Consider the following 12563-nt stretch of genomic DNA (forward strand, 5'->3'; position numbering starts at 1 on the left):
TTTATATAACATAGGTCTCTGTAGAGACATTTCAATATGTACTTTTATTCTTTTATTCTAACATTTAAGTTTTGCGGTTTTCATAAATAGAATATGTGCTAGATGGCTAGTTCCGGAGCAGGCATTCTGTATGTAAGTAACGTGTTCTTCTGTCTTTAAAGTTTAACAATTGTTCCTTAAAATCCTCTGAAATTTGTAAGAATGAAACTTGTTAAAAGAGGAACATCTGAATCTGTATAAAATACTCTGAACAATATAGACAATTTGCAATCTCTAATACAGCATATATCGTGTCTGTGTTATAAATTGACCGACCGGTGTGGGGGTTAAAATATCCAACTGTCCAAGGTCCAGCCTAGGCAACAGAACCAGAACCGAACCTAACAGAACTGGTACCAGGAAGCGGGGTACTGATTGACCAGGTAAGGCCACACTTATTCTCGAATTTTACATTTGGGTGTTTTTGTGTTCTTTGCCTGGCTCAGTAGAACCTCGGATAATTTTAATTTTTAGTTTTAAGATTCTGTTGTGTGTATTGCAGAGGTTGCGGTTATAAAGGATAGGGAGAGTCCGACGGAGTGTCTGACTATAAACTAATGAGTCCGACGGGGTGTCTGACTATAAACAAGAATATTTCAGGGTAGCAGCAGATTGCTCCCTGAAGAAGGACGGACAGAGTGGAGCCCCAAGTACAAAAGAGCTCATTTCTTGTTTTGTATTGTCTGAAATTGATGTGATTTAATCTGTTACAACCTTTTGATTGATATAGAACACAATGTATTGTATAATATAAGATTGATGGTTGTTGTTTTTGTGACAAGTGATTGCATGTCATACTCTGTGCCAAAGACCTCCTGTAGTGAGTGCAAAACAGGTTTAACTTTCTTGGCAGACGGGTCAAAGTTATCCCTAATCTCTGTATGGCCGGGAGGACATAGAAGTCCAACCCAACTAGGCAACAGGAGATTTTACCCGTTTAATCCCAAAAAAAAAACAGTCCCCCTGCACTAGAGTGCACCGAGTAAATATATATACAATCAAATACCGTTCACCCCACAGGAAGGTCTTAGAGAAGGCCTGTCCCCGGACGAAGTGAAGGAGATTGTGCAAAGGACAGGACAAACTTTAGTTGTCTGTCCCTTTTCTTTACCAGTGTCCCAAATATTTTAAGGAGGACTTGAAATACAGAGTACCGACATGGGTAATAAATTTGGGAAGGAGTGTTCAGAAGGTAAGCTGAAGCAACCCTCCCCTATAGAGTTTGTTAAGAATGAAATACCAATTGTATATTGTGATCCTTTTTGGGATTTGATAATGAAACGAAGCCATCAATTGCATATGTCAGGATACAGTCCAGTGGGTCCTGTGAATAGGGTATGAGGTAGAGAAGATGTGTGGAATAGGAAAGAACATATATCCACCAGGAGATTGGGATACGGAGTATATGAAAAAAAAATGTTGTAAGAAGTGGAGGCCTTTAGTGGAAAAATATGAAAAGAAATATGCGGAGTTGGACCAAGGTACTGCCCTTCCTAGGGAGGTTCCTCCACCTTATACCAGGCGCCCACCCCCAGTTCCAACCGCGCCAACTCCACCATCCTATGTTTTTGTTAAAGAGGAAGCTCCTCGCAGAAAATTATACCCCGTTCTTTCAAATCCTCAAGTTGCAATCATGGCCTATGGCTCTGCAACTGACCAGCAAAAACGGCAATGGGAAGGTAGAGCCAAAGAGGAGGCAGATAAGAGGGCATTTGAAGAAGACAGGAAAAAAAGAGAAGCCCAGACAATAGCGGATACACTAAGAGAGCTTGGGGAGTTGCAAAGGGACTTAGAGGAGATAGAAGAATCGAGACGCATCCAAGAACAGCATAGAGAAATAAGATTAAAACGTGAACAAATGAGTGAGCATAAACAAACTCTTGATGAGCAAGCCCGGGAAATGAGTAATCTTAGGAAAAAACTTAGGAGGGATGAGGAGGAAATATTAGCACTTTAGATTTCAAATGTTCGAGTCCCATAGACTTTAACAGGTCTTTTTGAGGCAAAAGGAGGATTGTTCCCAGCTTTAACGGGAGAGCCCATGCTGGAGGAAACACCCCTGTTGGCGGCACAAATGCCCTACCAACAACAGAATCAGTATCCTAGTGATAATCAGTATCCTCCACGCTCTGTGCCATGCCCTCGCCAGGGCCCACAAAATGATCAAGCATGTTTCCATTGTGGTGGCTTTGGCCACTGGAGGGCTAACTGCCCACAAGGGAGACAAAGTCATTGAGGTAAAAAGGGAAACAGGGGAGCTTATTGAGGTCAAAACCCTAACTGGAATGACAATAGACAGATAGCCCAGTACCCACAGTGGAACCAACAGGCACAATCTCAGTCCCGTCCTTAGTTCTTTGCTCTTGTTCTGGCATTTGGCAGGCTTTACCTACTTGAAACCTTGTTGTAGAGGGGGAAGACACCTCCGTTCCGGTTGACACAGGGAATTAATGGGATACCAACATCACACGACATAACATCAGACTTAGAAATCTGTAACCAAGATGGCAAGTTCCTATGTAAATGTAGTTACTTGCCCAGTCTCTCTAGCTGGTAGAGACTTACTGTCCAAATTACGGATCAAAATAATTTTTGAGCCCAATGGCACCGTGTCAGTTAAATCACCAGACTGTGATGTGTCAGTGCAGAAACGGGTGGACATCAGATCTTTCTTTGTGGCTCTACCCCCACCAGTAGGTCAGCATAAAATATGGGCAGAGTCCAAAGATTCTGTGGGTTTCCTAAATTGCACACCCTACCGGCCGACAATCAGACAGGGATGTCTCCCCATTTTTCAGAAACAATATCCCCTGTCTGAGGAGAAGTTGAATGGTATAGACCCACAGATAGAATTATTTTTACAAAAGGGCATACTGACTCCAGTCATCAGTCCTTGGAACACACCCATTAACCCCATAAGAAAGGCAAACGGAACATGGCGCTTGGTACAAGATTTAAGACCCTTGAACAAATGCATCATACCTCTACCTCCCCTCGTTGCAGATGTTGGCACCATCTTTGCTCCTCTGACACCAGAACATAAATGGTATACGGTGATAGACCTTGCCAATGTATTTTTTAGTGTGCCCGTTGATGCTGCTAGTCAGCCCCTCTTTAGTTTTTCATGGAAACGCGACCGACTGACATGGACCAGGTTACTGCAGGGCTTTGTGGATAGTCCGGCCGCCTTCAGCATGGTGTTAAATCAATCCCTGACTGACTGGGTGCCTGAACATGGTTCAGTTCTGATCCAATACGTGGACGATCATTCTAATAGGAAATGGGACAGAAATTGGCTGTAGTAATGACTCTGTGCATCTGTTAGACCACCTCGCTGACAAGGGTCACTTAGCATCTTTCAAGAAGGTGCAGTGGTGCTCGTCTCGGGTGGAATACTTGGGAGCGGTCATCTCGGAAGGTGCCAGGCTGGTATCCCCTACCAGAGTAGAGGCCATATCGGCACTGAGCAGACCGAGCGACAAGCGCTCACTGCTGTCTTTCCTAGGCTCAATAGTGTACTGTAGGCAATGGATTCCAGACTGTTCATTTCATGACTCAGTCCTTAGGAAGGCTACACTCGCCACAGCCCCCAAACAAATTAACTGGACCCATGAGATGGTCACTGCCTATGACACACTGGTGCGTTCACTTTGTAATGCACCCGCTTTGGGGTTGATACAACATGGTAGGGCCTTTTCACTGTATTGTCTCGTTGTGGGGAATACCATGGCTGCTGTTCTGACTCAGGAGCATGGTGGTAAGCAAAGACCTGTAACGTATATTTAAAAAAAAAAAAAAAAAAACTACCTGTTCAGGTTCAGGGTATGCCCGCTTGTCTTCAAGCACTGGCCGCCTGTGCCTTAGCAGTACAGGCGGCAGAGAAACTTGTTCTGGCATCACCCATGACCCTTTTCACAACTCACAGTGTCACACAACTGATGCAAAACATGAACACGCAACATATGACAGCTCAAAGGTTAAGTGGGTACGAGATAATTCTCTTAGGCCCCATACTCACGAGCAAACATGTCTGCTGAAACTGGCCCGCAGGCCAGTTTCAGCAGACATGTTTGCTCGTGTGTGGGCGCGAGCGGGCCGAATTCCAGCAAACATTTGCCCGCCGGGCCTTTTCCCAGCGGGCAAATATTCCTGGACTTGTTTTAAAACAGCCCGCTGGAATTCAGCCCGCTCGGACATGTACGGTCGTCAGTACAGACCTACCGTACATGTCCAGGCGCCCGCCGTCCCTCGCATGCGTCGAATGACTTCGACGCATGCGTGGAAGCATTTTAAAGGCGGGCCGCCCACGTCGCCGCGTCATTGTCGCGGCGACACCGCGTCATCGACGCGGCGACACCGCGGACACGCCCCGCGTATTGTTTACGCGCGGACTTCTGTACGATGGTGTGTACAACCATCGTACAGAAGCCCTCTGGCAGACATGTATGGTGAAAACGGTCCGACGGACCGCTTTCACCATACATGTTTGTCCGTGTGTACCCGGCCTAAAACACACAAAATTTAGAGATGAAAACTTGTCCATCCACTACTCCTATAGTACGGTTTCTGCACTCCCTCATTAAAACTAATGCCTGAATCAGAGCCAGTGCCCGAGCATAATTGCGAAGACCTAATTTCCCAAACAACCTCCCCAAGAGCTGATTTAAAGGAGAAACCCCTAGAAGGGGGCATTGACATATATGTGGACGGTAGCTGTACACGTCCCGATGATAAAACCTACCGTACTGGTTATGCAGTTGTCCAACTTCCTGACATTATTCATGAATCAAAACCCTTAGTCGCAAAATCTGCGCAAGAGGCTGAACTTACTGCTTTAATACGTGCCTGTCAGCTGTTTGCAAACCCTTATTGAAACATTACTAGATGCCATACACCTGCCTAAAGCAATTGCAGTGATTAAAGTGAAAGCTCATACTACGAGTAGGACCACGGAAGCACTTGGCAATGCACTTGCTGACAAAGTAACCAAACAAGCAGCGGATACTATCCCTGCACATGATTTGCCCCCTCCATTAGGACCTCTTACAGACTTACAAATAGACTTTACACATATGCCAAAACAGAAAGGAAATGTAAAATATCTTTTGGTAATTGTGGAACGAATGAATAGAAACATTATCTTCCAGGTGTACTTTACCAGATAAGGGTCACTCCTAATTCTAGAGGGTATTCCCCTTTTGAGATACTCATGGGACATCCTCCAGCTGAGAATAGTGTAGGAAAGGATAATGATTTGTTTTCTCAACAGGAGACTTGGATGAAACATCTGGTGAGTACTATCCAACATACCCAAGAAGGAGTTGCTGTCACCCTTTCTCCTCTTTCCACAGATCCAACTCACCCCTTTATACCTGAGATGAGGTATTGGTTAAGCAATTGGCCGTGAGGAGAAAGACAGGCCCCATTTACCAAGGTCCATATACGGTGGAAAAGGTCCCTTGAAGATAAAGACCCCAGAAGCCCCGATGGCTCCCCCCTTGGAGCGAGGGCTCAAGAACAAGGAGGACACAAAGCTAGAAGCCCCGATGGCTCCCCTCTTGGAGCGAGGGCTCAAGAACAAGGAGGACGCAAAGCTAGAGACCCTGATGGCTCCCTCCATAGAGCAAGGGTCCGGGAAAACCAGCACTTAACTGCCAATCAGGTGTACAATAGAACGATACAAGGAGGGAAATATTGTGGACTATTGCTTATACTGTTTGTGGTGACCGCTTTTGTGGTTTGCTACTTCACCCCAGGTTGATACATAAGATAGGAAAAGGCCAAGACCCAAAATTAGTCATAGTAAGGAAAAGATTCATACCATTTAGATGGCGAACCAAATTTGGTATAGTGAGTGATCCCAGGAAAGTAAACATTCTTTGGGATCAGAGGAGGGATGTAAGGAATGTGAAATAATGGAATATTATATGTCTGACATTAGCTACTCCATTTTAGATCTAGGATTCCATTTTATATAACATAGGTCTCTGTAGAGACATTTCAATATGTACTTTTATTCTTTTATTCTAACATTTAAGTTTTGCGGTTTTCATAAATAGAATATGTGCTAGATGGCTAGTTCCGGAGCAGGCATTCTGTATGCAAGTAACGTGTTCTTCTGTCTTTAAAGTTTAACAATTGTTCCTTAAAATCCTCTGAAATTTGTAAGAATGAAACTTGTTAAAAGAGGAACATCTGAATCTGTATAAAATACTCTGAACAATATAGACAATTTGCAATCTCTAATACAGCATATATCGTGTCTGTGTTATAAATTGACCGACCGGTGTGGGGGTTAAAATATCCAACTGTCCAAGGTCCAGCCTAGGCAACAGAACCAGAACCTAACCTAACCAAAGGCGTTTTTACAATTCGGCACTGCGTCTCTTTAACAGACAATTGCGCGGTCGTGCGACGTGGCTCCCAAACAAAATTGCCGTCCTTTTTTCCCCACAAATACAGCTTTCTTTTGGTGGTATTTGATCACCTCTGCGGTTTTTATTTTTTGCGCTATAAACAAAAATAGAGCGACAATTTTGAAAAAAAATGCAATATTTTTTACTTTTTGCTATAATAAATATCCCCCAAAAACATATATAAAAACATTTTTTTTCCTCAGTTTAGGTCGATACGTATTCTTCTACCTATTTTTGGTAAAAAAAATCGCAATAAGTGTTTATCGATTGGTTTGCGCAAAATTTATAGCGTTTACAAAATAGGGGATAGTTTTTTTGCATTTTTATTAATTTTTTTTTTTACTACTATTGGCGGCGATCAGTGTTTTTTTTCATGACTGCGACAATATGGCGGACACGTCGGACAATTTTGACACAATTTTGGGACCATTTTCATTTTCACAGCAAAAAATGCATTTAAATTGCATTGTTTATTGTGAAAATGACAGCTGCAGTTTGGGAGTTAACCACAGGGGGCGCTGTAGGAGTTAGGGTTCACCTAGTGTGTGTTTACAACTGTAGGGGGGTGTGGCTGTAGGACTGACGTCATCAATCGAGTCTCCCTATAAAAGGGATCACTCGATTGATGCGCCGCCACAGTGAAGCACGGGGAAGCCGTGTTTACACACGGCTCTCCCCGTTCTTCAGCTCCGGGGAGCGATCGCGACGGAATGGCTATAAACGAATAGCCGCGCCGTCGTCCCGGATTGCTCCCCGCGGGAATCCACCCGCCTGATCGGACCCCCCACCCGCTAGAAGGCAAGGACGTATATATACGCCCTTCTGCCTGTCCGTGCCATTTTGCGGACGTAAATAGTCGTGCGACGGGCGTTAAATGGTTAAAAACGACCGTGTGTAGGCGTCAAAACATTTTTCTTGACGTGAAAAATGGCCATTAAAAATTTAGAACATACTCTGTTTTTTCTCGTCGTTTTTCACGTCGTGAAAAACAGTCGTGTGTAGGCTTTAACGACGGGGAAAAAAATGCGCATGCTCAGAAGCAGGTTATGAGAAGGAACATTTGCATAATAAGCCCAAAGGGTGTCGCCAATCAAATGGAACTTCCCCTTTATAGTGCCGCTGTACGTGTTGTACGTCACCACGCTTTGCTCAAGCATTTTTTTTTTTCACGATCGTGTGTATGCAAGGCAAGCTTGACAAGAATCACGTGAAGAAAAACATCGTTTTTTCCATGACATGAAAAATGGTCGTGTGTACGTGGCTTAACCAGTTCCATACAGGGCATTTTCACCCCCTTCCTGCCCAGACCAATTTTTAGTTTTCAGCGCTGTTGCACTTTGAATGACAATTGCGCGGTCATGCAACACTGTACCCAAGTGAAATCTTCATGTTTTTCCCCCCACAAATAGAGCTTTTGTTTGGTGGTATTTGATCATCTCTGCGGTTTTTATTTTTTGCGCTATTAACAAAAGAAGAGCAACAATTTAAAAAAACACCATATTTTTTACTTTTTGATTTAATAAATATATAAAAAAAAAAGTTTAGACCGATACGTATTCTTCTACATCTTTTTGATAAAAAAATAATAATCGCAATAAGCGTATATTGATTAATTTGCGCAAAAGTTATAGCGTCTACAAAATAGGGGATAGATTTATGGCATTTTTTTTTTTTTACTAGTAATGGCGGTGATCTGCGATTTTTATTGTGACCGTGACATTGCGGCAGACATATCAGACACTGTTGACACATTTTTGGGACCATTCACATTTATACAGCGATTAGTGATATAAAACTGCACTGATTACTGTGTAAATGTGACTGGCAGGGAAAGGGTTAACACTAGGGGCGCTGAAGGGGTTAATATGTTCCCTGGGAGTGATTCTAACTGTAGGGGGAGGGGACTCACAAGGGGAGGAGACCGATCTGTGTTCCTCTGTACTGGGAACACACATCGGTCTCCTCACCTCTGAGAGGAGGTGTGCCCCTCAGTGCTCCTTATCAGTGCCCATCAGTGATGCCTATCAGTGCAGCCTCATCAGTGCCTCCTCACCAGTTTACACACACAGATCCACACTCCTGCCGTGATTGCCGGCAATCGCGGGTTGCCTGGCATACATCACAGCCACCGGACATGCGCACCGGGTCGCGAGCTTTGCCGCGGGGGCACGCGCGCGCGCCCCCTAGCGGCCGCGATGCAAAGGACGTCAGATGACGTCCACTCTGAGGCACAGACAGTTCCTGCCGATGTTATATTATTATGACTCGGTAGGGAACTGGTTAAGTCATGAAGCCAGGTGGCATGATTACTCAAATTAACACTATGTCGGCCATCTTTAAAAGGTCAAGTATGTAAAGATATAGAATGTACACCTCTGTATTAACCACCCCCTTGCCCTCTGTGATTGGTTGATAATAAAATGGACTTGTATTCCCGCCCTTGATTAAACCAGATAAACTTTTGGACACAACGCTGCCTTGTCTTTCTGTGTTCACCAAGTTATCTCTCAGTACTGAAAGGATCTTTTGGGTGTGGCAAATGCGGTATTATACCAAGTTGGTCTGATCAGGTAGAAGGACAACCATTAAAATTCCTTCAGTATTCTGCTACATATTTTTGGTAAAAAAAAAAAAATCCAATAAGTGTATATTGATTGGTTTGTGCAAAAGTTATAGCGTCTATGGGATGTATTTATGGATTTTTTTTTCATTAATAATGTCGGCGATCAGCGACTTATAGTGAGGCTGCAATATTGTGGTGGACAAATTGGATACTAACTGACACTTTTGACACTTTTTTGGGAACCAGTGATATTATTACAGGGATCAGTGCTAAAAATATGCACTGTCACTGTACTAATGACACTGGCTGGGAAGGGGTTAACATTGGGGGCGATCAAAGGGTTAACTGCGTGCCTAGCCAGTGTTTTAGTGTAGTGTGGGAGGTGCTGGGGAAAGACATGGATCCTAGTCCCTGTTTTTGTACTGACAGAACGACAATCTGCCTCGTTTACATAGGAAGGCTGCCATTCTGCCTCTGTACCGATTGATCAGTGGGTGCCGGCGGATATGACGTTCATGACGAAAGCATGACGAGTTGCCGACGTCATTTTGAGCATGCGCACTGGGATTCAGTCGCGGCGCGCGCAGTTTGTTCGGTGCGGGGACGCGCATCATTTAAATGATACACGCCCCCTACCCGCCAAATTTGAATTCCGCCAGGTGGATTTACGCTAAGCCGCCGCAACTTTACAGGCAAGTGCTTTGTGAATACAGCACTTGCCTGAAAAACTTGCGGCGGCGTAACGTAAATGAGTTACGTTACGCCAGCAGAAAGATCCGCTGATCTTTCTGAATCAGGCCCCTTTACTCCAAACATAATTAGTTCTACTTTAAAGACACCCAATTATGGTTAGGAGACACATGTTTTGCTATGTGTTTGTCGCACGACAAAATGTGCTATGAACACGCCAAAACACGCAACATTCCATGCTACTTTTGGGCATTGATTGCGAGTAGGGCAACACATTCCTGTAAATGGACAGTTCTATGGGCGATGCACATTTGCGCATAAAAATGTGCAAAAATATTCAACGGAAAGACATGTTTGGGGTGTGAATGGAATGTGCTTGGGAGGAGAGTTTTTAGGTTGCAAGGATGACCTAGGAGGCGAGGATAGGGTTAAACAAACAACAACAAAAAACACTGATCTTTTCAAAGGAATCTCTTATCTAATGCTGATTCTACTTCTGTTAACATAAAAGGCTGAAATTGCACTGGAGTGGCACCAAAGTACTGCTGGAACCTCTAGACACTGATGATCACAGATTGAGGAAAAGAGCCAATCAACCAGTCTTTACCACGTGATCAGCTGTGTCCAACCACAGTTGATCACAGAATTAAACAGATGCCTGTGATCGGCACCTATTTTCCTTATGCTGTCAGCATGAGGATCGGAGAAGAGAGCCAATAACTGGCATCTCTAAAAGGGACATGTACACTGATAATCAGGGCACTGATTTTCAGTGCGTTCCCACCAGTGCCCACCACCAATGCTGCAAATTTGTGCCCACCAGTGCTACCAATCAGTGCCCACCAGTGCCTCCTCATCCGTGTCATCCATCAGTGCCAACTGTCAGTGCCCCTCAATGCTCCTTATCAGTGCCCATCAGTGATGCCTATCAGTGCAGCCTCATCAGTGCCTCCTCACCAGTGCCCACCAGTACTGCCTTATCAGTGCCCAGCAGTGCACCCTATCAGTGCCCACTGATGCCCATCAGTGCCACCACACCAGTGCCCATCAGTGCAGCCTATCAGTGCCCACCAGTGCAACCTCATCAGCGCACATCAGCGAAAGAGAAAAATTACCTATTTGCAAAATGTTCTAACAAACTATGAAAATGTTTGATTTTTTTTCTGTATTTCTTTGTTTATTTAGCAACAAATAAAAAACCCAATGGTAATTAAATACCACCAAAAGAAAGCTATATTTGTGTGGATTTTTTTTTATATATAACATTTCATATGGGTACAGTGTTGCATGACCACGCAATTGTCATTCAAAGTGCGACGACTCTGAAAGCTGAAAATTGGCCTGGGCAGGACGGGGTTTAAGGTGTCCAGTAGGCAAGTGGTTAATGGGGACACTAGTTCTGGTGGCAACCAGGGATTCCTCTCGCTTTGGGGGGATCCTGTTTTGGCTATGGGACAGTAAGTGAAGCAAAATCTCCCCAATGGGACACAGATGGCAAAAGAAATGCTGACATGGATTATATCCCCCCCTTACCCTATCCAAAATGAAAAGAAACGCTTTGCTTATAGTTCTACTTTAAAAAAAAAAAGCTAAAAAAAAAAAAAAAGCATTCACTAGCCCGACTGTAGTAATCTGAAATCTGATTGCTTTGTGGATTTAGAACATCATTACTGATTGTTGTGCTGTCTTTGTGAACAAACCTGCAGCTGTCAAGGATAAAAGAATTTGAAAATAAAAAAAAGAATCAACAAACTAAGAGCTAAAAAATACTGGGCTAAGTGTACAATACAGGCCATCATTTGGTGATGTCAGGTGCTTGTGCAGCTATAGTTCTATGGTCTGCTTCAGTTGACTTCTTCAGTTTCATTAAATCTTATTCCTGTTACTAGCAGGACCTCTTGTGGTGAAGTTGTGAAATACAGATAGAAAGTTCACATCAGTTTTCTTACTGCATATAAGCCCATATTTATTGTATATTTTTTACAGGGGTACTTATATAGCACCATTAATTTATGCAATATATATATATATATATATATATATATATATATATATATATATATATATATATATATATATATATATAAATTGTAGTCACATTAGTTTCTGTACTCAGGGATCTTAAAGTCTAAGGTACTCACATTCATACATACACATACTAGGGCTAGTAGCATTTTGCGAGTGGCTGGTGTAGGGATAGGATACTTGTCTGTCAGGGACAGTGTTTAGGGTCAGGGAAAGGTTACGGAAACGTAGGGAAAGCACAGGGACTATACCAACCACTATGGTACCATTAGGAGTGACCTTGGCCTTGGTGTCTAAGTTTAATGGGTCTAACATCTCCCTATCAGAATGGGAGAAGAGGCTGGAGAACACTGCCCGCCTGTACCAGGTCCCCACCTGGCTGATTGTGGAGTTAGCCATTAACTCCTCCGCAGATGATGCCTGACAAGCAGTGATGATGCTTCCTCAAGGATTCACGGGCCTGCCTACAACAACTTGTAGTGTGCCTTGAGGGCCTGTTTGGGAAAATTTAACAGTCCTGAAACTAAAACTCAGGTTCTCCGCAGATAACAGGAGGACAAAAGCCTTACCCACTTTGTGGTAGCCCTTCAGAACATGTGGAAGCGCTCTGAGAAAAATAATGTACATGGTTGTGAGACCTAAGCATACCAGATAAGTTACTGAGGGATCAGTTTGTGGTGGGGATGAAAGCCGGTTCTATTAGGAGAGCCCTGCAGAATTGAATAGAAGTACAATCTGCCATCACCTTCAAAGACATTGTCGTGGATGCAGTTGCGGGGGAACAGGATGATGTTGAAGCAACCATGGCCATGACAAAAAGGCATGAACCG

The 12563-nt window shown here is 43.7% G+C and overlaps 1 long non-coding RNA gene across 1 annotated transcript; it reads left to right on the plus strand.

Annotated features, from left to right (window-relative positions):
- Positions 1 to 201: 201 nt before the first annotated feature.
- LOC120927835 lies at positions 202 to 5551 on the plus strand. Its single transcript, XR_005747137.1, has 2 exons — positions 202 to 422; positions 5391 to 5551. It is a non-coding gene; the product is annotated as an uncharacterized LOC120927835 (long non-coding RNA).
- The last annotated feature ends 7012 nt before the right edge of the window (positions 5552 to 12563 follow it).

Source organism: Rana temporaria, chromosome 2 (genome assembly GCF_905171775.1).
Source record: "Rana temporaria chromosome 2, aRanTem1.1, whole genome shotgun sequence".
In the NCBI taxonomy this organism is placed as follows: Eukaryota; Metazoa; Chordata; class Amphibia; order Anura; family Ranidae; genus Rana; species Rana temporaria.